Genomic DNA, 7360 nt, shown 5'->3' with positions numbered 1-7360 from the left:
AATAATTAAACATTCCTTCCTCCAGTGAAGGAGAATGGCACGCACACCACGCGGGGAGGTTGACAATGGTATTACTCAGCAAGACATGCATGGTAGCAGCAGTGAGTGCCCAGGGTAGCAGGTGCGCCTGGTTTGGAGAAGGTGGAGTGGGAGTGGAGCGCTTGGTTGAGCAGTAACAGCAGGAAGAGTTTAGTGAGGATGCATATGTATGAGGGACGTGTGAATGGGACCATATTGGATGAATTTCTACCCCTCGGTCTAGTTTATGGAGAAGATTTTCTAATTTCTGAATGAAAATAGCAAGTTTAATGTTCATGAACTAATCAGTATGCCTGATCACCTGCGGTGTGTGTGTGTGTGTGTGTATAACCAGACGGGGGGCTGTAGTCGGAATATATGAGTATTAATGGACGATCGTGTCCATGTCTTTATTGTCCTGACTTACAGCTGAATTACCCACTTTGTTTCTTCATCCCTGTGTTGTTTCTTCTGCAATAAGAGATTCCTGGAAAGTCTGACAAATGGTGAACATACTAACACCCCTCAGTTATACTGTCGCGTTTAATGGTTCAGTTGCATCACCATAAATGAGACTGTTTCCAGATCCACCCAGGCTCTCATATCCCTGTCCTGCTGCCTTCCCCACACCTCATTCCCACCCCCGTCACAGGCCCCTTCCCGTTCACAGGCAAGTTCCTAAATGTTGTCAGGAACCTACAGGCCATTGCACTGCATATTTCTCAATTATTTCAATTTGTAAATGGATAACCTGTTATCCCCAATTTTTAAAACATAGAAAAGATTTTCATTTGGATTTAATAAATTTGATTTCCAGCCAATGGAAATGTCCAAATTTCCTGTAAACTCCAAAAGGAGGTTTCCTCTCCCTCCTACCTGTATTTGAGGTGATCAGCACTTGTTTGACAACTCTCTGTCGTGTGAGTGCTCTGTGGCACTTCTGTGTGAGAGCAGTGTTGCAAGAACAATGTGACATGCATATGAACAAAAAGTAAGTTCTTGTAAATCCAGTATCACCCTCCAAGGGGGAAGTTGAGGAATTTTGCAGTGAAGGAATGATTACGATATAACAGTATTACTTAGGAAAGTGAGGAATAAGCTGTCCCTTGAAATCTGGGGTTGCACACATATTTGTGGTAAAGAATAGTCGAGTTTTCCAAGAATGGAAGAAAGATTTCAGCAACGGCATGAAGAAGTGGGTGAAGCAGAAGTTTGACTTGGCTAACGAAGAGAACCCACATTTGTTAGAAGGAGACCAGCAAGAGAATACTTCTCTGAATGCTACCCAAATAAGGACAACTGTTTACATTTTACAGTGCCCTGTAAAGAATGAATGAGAGATATGGGAACATTGAAATCTCAGAATTCTCTTGAGGTGGACTCTGTATTTGGCCCTTTGACTATACACTCAAAATGGTTGCCTAGCTTGATTGTTAAATCCCAGAGACTTGGAAAACTAAAACTTACAGTTCCCCAAATCCTTCAATAGCTAAGGTTTTACAAAGTATCTTACTACTCCCAAACAGACACCCTGTGGTGAGACCTGGAAGTGAGATGAGCTCCATGAAGCAACAGACACCAGAGGGGAGACCCCATCATCAGAGAGCCCAAGGACAGAAGCATCTGGTCCTTGGGGAAGCCAGTGCAGGATTTCTAGAGTTCGCACCAAGTGGCGCCAAGTGGCAGGTTTGGCAGCAGTGGTGACTCTCTGGAATAGTCCTCGGTGATTGGATAATTTTCCAAGGCATTCTGATCCTGATGATAAATCACCCAAGCATGGTTTTCTGGTTCTACCTGAGATTTTGAAAGCTATATAATTTTCACTAAAACTTTTTTTTTAAACCTTAAATTAGGTAGATCTTGTTACCCACTAATAAGAACACTGGCTACTGTGGTTTCCTTATGAGGGTTCCTTCCAGGTTTCCAGCTAAATGAGAAGAGAGTAAGGTATAAATAGGTGCCAGTGTGACATCATACCCCACCTTGGACATAGCTGATTGGACCAGCAGAGGGCTCCTAAGCCAAAGAGCAAACTGACTAATTGACTATTAGCCTAAGGGGTGGACTTAAAAGAGACATGTGCCAAATAGGGCCAATAATTGCAAATTGAACCACCGGATCTTCTTTATCAAGAGTTTGAACTGCCAATATGGAAAAAGTCAGTTGAGAGACAAGAAAGAAAAAATATGCAAGACTTACAGAAAAAAAAGAGGCAGATGTAAGGCCAGTAAGGCAGTAGTAGCCGTGTGTGACAAGAAAACAAAAGCACATACAGAATACGGTGTTCTTTGGTCAATAGCAGCAGAATTAGTAAACGAACATTAATGAATTTGAGGAGATTCAACATAAAGCCTACTTACCCAACTTCCATTCTAGATGACTCTGTGTCACCCGTAGGTAGAGACATGCTCCAGGAAGCAGGGCTGGTCCATTCTTTTTTCAGAGAGAGTCACAAAATCGTACCAGGGATCCCATCTGCAGGCTTGCAGGTAATTCATGGGGTCACTGGTATGAAGGTCTCATGATAGTAACCACTAGTACTATTTGCCAAACCAACCAGACTGGTTTATTTGGTTTTGCATTGGCATGTCAATAATGAGAGGAGAATAGAACAGACATGAAGAAAAAGCAGATTTGTGAGAAAGAGAACAAGCAAAGTAGATTCCTAAGCCGCTTCACTTTGACAAGGCTTTTCCATCCCAGCCCACATATATCTCTCGGGCAGACAGTCCCTCTGTGCCCCTTTGCCGAAGGTGGTGTGAGGGAGCCTGTTCTCCCTGCCGAGAAGGAGGCCTGAAGAGATGACCCTATTTGTAGAGTGGAGCTGGATGCTCAGTAACCAGCCAGTCTCCAAATGTGCCTGGCTCAGCAAGAACAGCCCCACGTGGTTTCTCTTCCGACAAACTGCTTGTTCAACTTTCTACGTTTGTTATGTATGTACGTATTTATTTAGGCACCTGGATACCCTTTGAGATTCCTGCCCTCCTATCATGAAGATACGCAAGGTTCTGTTCCCACCTCACCCACAGCACTTCAGATACCTCGAGCTTTTGCTTCTGGCATCTTCATGAGCTCTGGTAATACAGTACATTCAACTTAAAAAGGAAGGAGACTACCGTTCCTCTGCTTGCTTGCTTGGAAATTTCAAAAGTAGAAAGAACAAAGAAAAACATCCTTGACATGAATTTAGAAAAATCAGCAATGACTTGATTTTAGTTCTTTAACATTTAACGTCAAGTAAGTAATTCTTGGAAACAAAATACTGCCCAACTGATACGTGGGTTGCTATTTAAATAACCCTTTAAATGGTCATTTGATTACCATGTCTACTGAGTGAGATCTCACAACTGACATTATTGTCAATAGAAGCCACATGGCAGATCTTGACACGAGAGTGGTAATATACCCTTAAATTAAATTATTTTGTCAAACCAGTTTTAGTAAGTGTTTTTTGAAGCCTCATTATTATTATTATGAGATACTAATTTACACATATATGATGCATTCTGACTTAGTGTTCTGTGAACATTATGGGTCAGAATCCTCTCACCCACCTGGAGACAAGCACAGCAGCTATTCCATGGTGCTTGGCGATGTCTTGCGCCTGGCAAGGAGCAGAGAAAATGGCTGTAAATATGCCACTTACATCTGAGGGGTGGAACCTTCTTTCAAAATGGAGTTTGATGTCGACAGGTGGGTTCAGCTGTTTGGAGGACTGTGCTACTTTGCCCCCACCTATCATTCAGTCATCCTGGCCTGGTCGATGCAGAAAGACACCCATCAGGGCCTTGCAATTTGGGCTGATCATTAGAGTCTCCTGGGAACTTCAAAAAATACCTATGCTCAGGTCTTCCCCCGACCAATGGACACTGTTGCTGCAGGTGAGGTGTGGGCTGGAGTGTTTTAAAGCTTCACAGATCACTGTAATGGACAACTGAATTTGAGACCCACCAGCCTCCAGCACTGATTTGCAAATTTTGGCTTTCATTAGAACCACTGAGGAAAACTCTAGCCCTAACCATAGGGTCAGGTGATTCTGATGCACCGCAATGTTTACAAACCACAGATTGACACAGAAAGAATTTGTTTCTTTTTGCCCCGGCTGCTTCTCCTCACTTTCCCCCATATCCTATTCCAATAGCTGCCATCACACATCCTGGTTAAAATGCAATGATGTTAATTGGAGTAATGACATATCAAACTAACCAGCCATCATGAAAGTGTTCTCAGCAGAGGGCAGCACCCGGAAGGAATGGACAGAGGCTGGATACATTCTGTAGAACAACAGAATACTAATGCTCTCTGTCTTCAGCAGATTCCTAACACGTTTTGTGGTCACTGCCTACCACAGACACTGACTCATGGCTCTTTTTCTCCTGGGGACAATAGAAAAATATTTGTTATTTCTTAAGGATTTACTCCAGTACCAGAACAGTGCTGGTATTATCTCATTCTCCTCTTCCCATAACCTTGTGAGGCGTATATAATTATTTTTTTAAGGACCTGGCTGAGAAATCTGAATTTCAGAGAACAGAAGCACCAATCTGAGGATCTGTAACTGGTGATGTTATTAAAGATCTGACCATAAGTCTAAGGCTATTCTCTCGACTTCCATATTATCTTTCATCTGGAACATACTATAAACAGAAAGGAAATCTGGGTTTAAATCTTTAAAAGGCTGCTATGGAGGAAACAGACCTAGTCTGTGTTGCTCAGTAAGCACAAGTTCAAGAGACGCATATTTCACCTTAATCTATCATAATTAATAGTAATTAAACTACTAATCATAGCTATTTCTTGAACACTTTGTGTTTAGCACTGAACTTTGAGTGTTCAAATTAGTTCATCCCACCTGCTCATTAAAACAACCTTGTGGTGAGAGAGATACTCTTATTAACCCTATTTTGTAGGCCAGGAAACTGAGTCTCAGAGAAATGAAAGAACCTGTCAGAGGTCATAGGAACTACACTGATGACCAGTCATGGAACCAGACAAAGTGTGAAAGAGAGAGTGTTCAACCCAGGCTCCTCAGGTCATTCCAGATAGGAGTTCAGAATTCCTCCCAAAGCCCTCGTTCCTGTTCACTAAGCTGGAAATTTCTAACAAGAGGATTGTCAAAGAGCTACTTTGTGAAATCATGAGCTTCCTGTCAGTCAGTGAAAATAACTGAAAGAGGATAAATGACCATTAGGTATTCAGCTTTCTCTGCATTGCTGACTTCTTCAGGTTGTAACCCTGTAGGTTACTGGACCAAGAGTGGTTTCTTCCCCAGAAATTCAAAATTCATACCTAGAAGGAGTTAGTCTTCGTAAAGCATGTGAATTTGGTGTCTGTGAATGCTCTCTTTAATCTCCAGGTAAGTTGAGCATTCCTGTAGTACACTCTCTCTTTAGATCTCACTAGCTGAAAGGGATTTCTGCTTGACCTACCCATAGGAGTATGGATATCATGAAATTTGGAACTTAAAACTAAATATAAAAATATGCTTAGATTAAAGTGGCTTCCACAGTAGGGTCAGTGCTACCTACCACTGACAAGCCCCACTACCCTCAACATTGGGATAGTAATTTAACCCTCCCAATCTTGAAGATGAGTCCAAAATTGGGTATTTTGTCTGAGCTGCGCAATCTTTCACCCAGCGTTTTTAAACAGCAGTCTGTGCTAAGGTTATGACACTGAAAGATTATAATTCCAGGATTGTTTCCAATCCTGTTCTCTACCACATGGAGAAAGTCTGTCGTCAGAAAGCTGGGTTCCTCCTTGACAGCCCGTCGATTCTTACCAAGTAACAAGCCCTTGAAAATAGTCCCTTTTAACTAGTGTGATTACACATTCCAGACAGCCCTGATTTATGCCTTATCCCCTGTATAGATGATGATGATTATTCACTCCAAAGTATCTCGATTTGGATGTCAAATTACATGGTGCCTGTACCTACCTAGAGGCTGCCACTTTCTGTGTTTGCTTTCTAACCATCACTTCCACGTGTTTAAATTTATGGTTATGCCCACATTTCTTGACATTATATCTAATTCAGACATTCCCCATTGTCTACCTGCTCACATATATCCCCATCTCCTTTCCTCACTTCCTCTGCATAAATGTATTGCTCCTTAGTTCCTCTGTTGATTACCTTTGCAGCTCTACCTCTTGTTCCATTAGTTACAGATGATTTCTCAACTTTCTAGTTCATAAGGTAAAGATATTAGTGCCTCTACACTTTTGTTTACCTGTCTTCTCCCTTTCACCCCAATCTTGCACTTTTACTTTTCCATTGTCAAAGCTGATAACATTTACATTCTGTGCTATAACCAAAAATTAATCCTCTGCTTAATCTATAGGATAACTCTGTGTCAGAGGTCAGTTTGTAGCATGTGCTGTAATAGTCATGCATCACAAAATGACATTTTTGTCAACGATTGACCACACATACAATAGTGGTCCCAAGGTATCATAATGAACTAAACAATTCTTACTGCCTAGTGATGTTGCAATCGTGATACTGTAGCACAGTGTGCTACTCATGCATTTGTGCTGATGCTAGTGTAAGCAAATCTACTGCACTGCCACTCATATAAAAGTATGAGAGTATAGCACACACAATTACAGTAGTAGGCTTTGCCATCTAGTTGTGTGAAAGTACACTCCATGGAGTTTGCACAGCGACCAAATTGCTTAAGGACACGTTTCTCAGAACATGTCCCCATCACTGAGTGGAGCATGACTATATGTCTATGTCTTTATTTACTGCTAAATCATGTAATGGTGATTGTATTTCAGTCTTTTTAAGTTGTCCTCTTCAGCATATTCCTTCTTGCCTTCTCTGCCTTCATCATACTTATGAGCTCTTCCAATGTCCTTGATGTGCTAGCTATTGTGTGAAGTTACCTCTTTCCTCAGTGTCTTCCCTTCTAGAACCATCCCTGCCTCTGCTCCAGTCTGGGCATCATGCTTGCCAGGTCTGTCACCGTGATCGTTTCAGAACAAGTTGTAGAGAGAAGAATTTATCTTTTGCAAAGAGAAGGCTGACCCCTGTCCTTGGCGGCTGGTGGTGATCTCTAGGCCACTGCAGCATCTTGCCTGACAGGAGTGTCTTTGCTGGCCTGGGGTCTGGCCACCAGACAGTCTAACAATGTGGTTTATGACTTATGATGAGGGCTTTGGGTCATGTGGCATTAGTTTCAACCTCTGAAGGAAAGGGACATCAGCCTGACCACTGGAAGGCCTGGAGACCAAAGGTCAGCCATGTGGACAGAATACTGACAGTAAAGAGAATACTAACCGTAAAGCCCCCTATAGCATAGGAGTGGAGCTCGGAGGAGAAAAGTACATGGGTGTATGA

Source organism: Artibeus jamaicensis, unplaced genomic scaffold (assembly GCF_021234435.1).
Source record: "Artibeus jamaicensis isolate MK-2021 breed Jamaican fruit bat unplaced genomic scaffold, CSHL_Jam_final scaffold_1019, whole genome shotgun sequence".
Taxonomy (NCBI): Eukaryota; Metazoa; Chordata; class Mammalia; order Chiroptera; family Phyllostomidae; genus Artibeus; species Artibeus jamaicensis.
The sequence above is the reverse complement of the archived record's forward strand: the minus strand, read 5'-3'. Positions refer to the sequence as shown.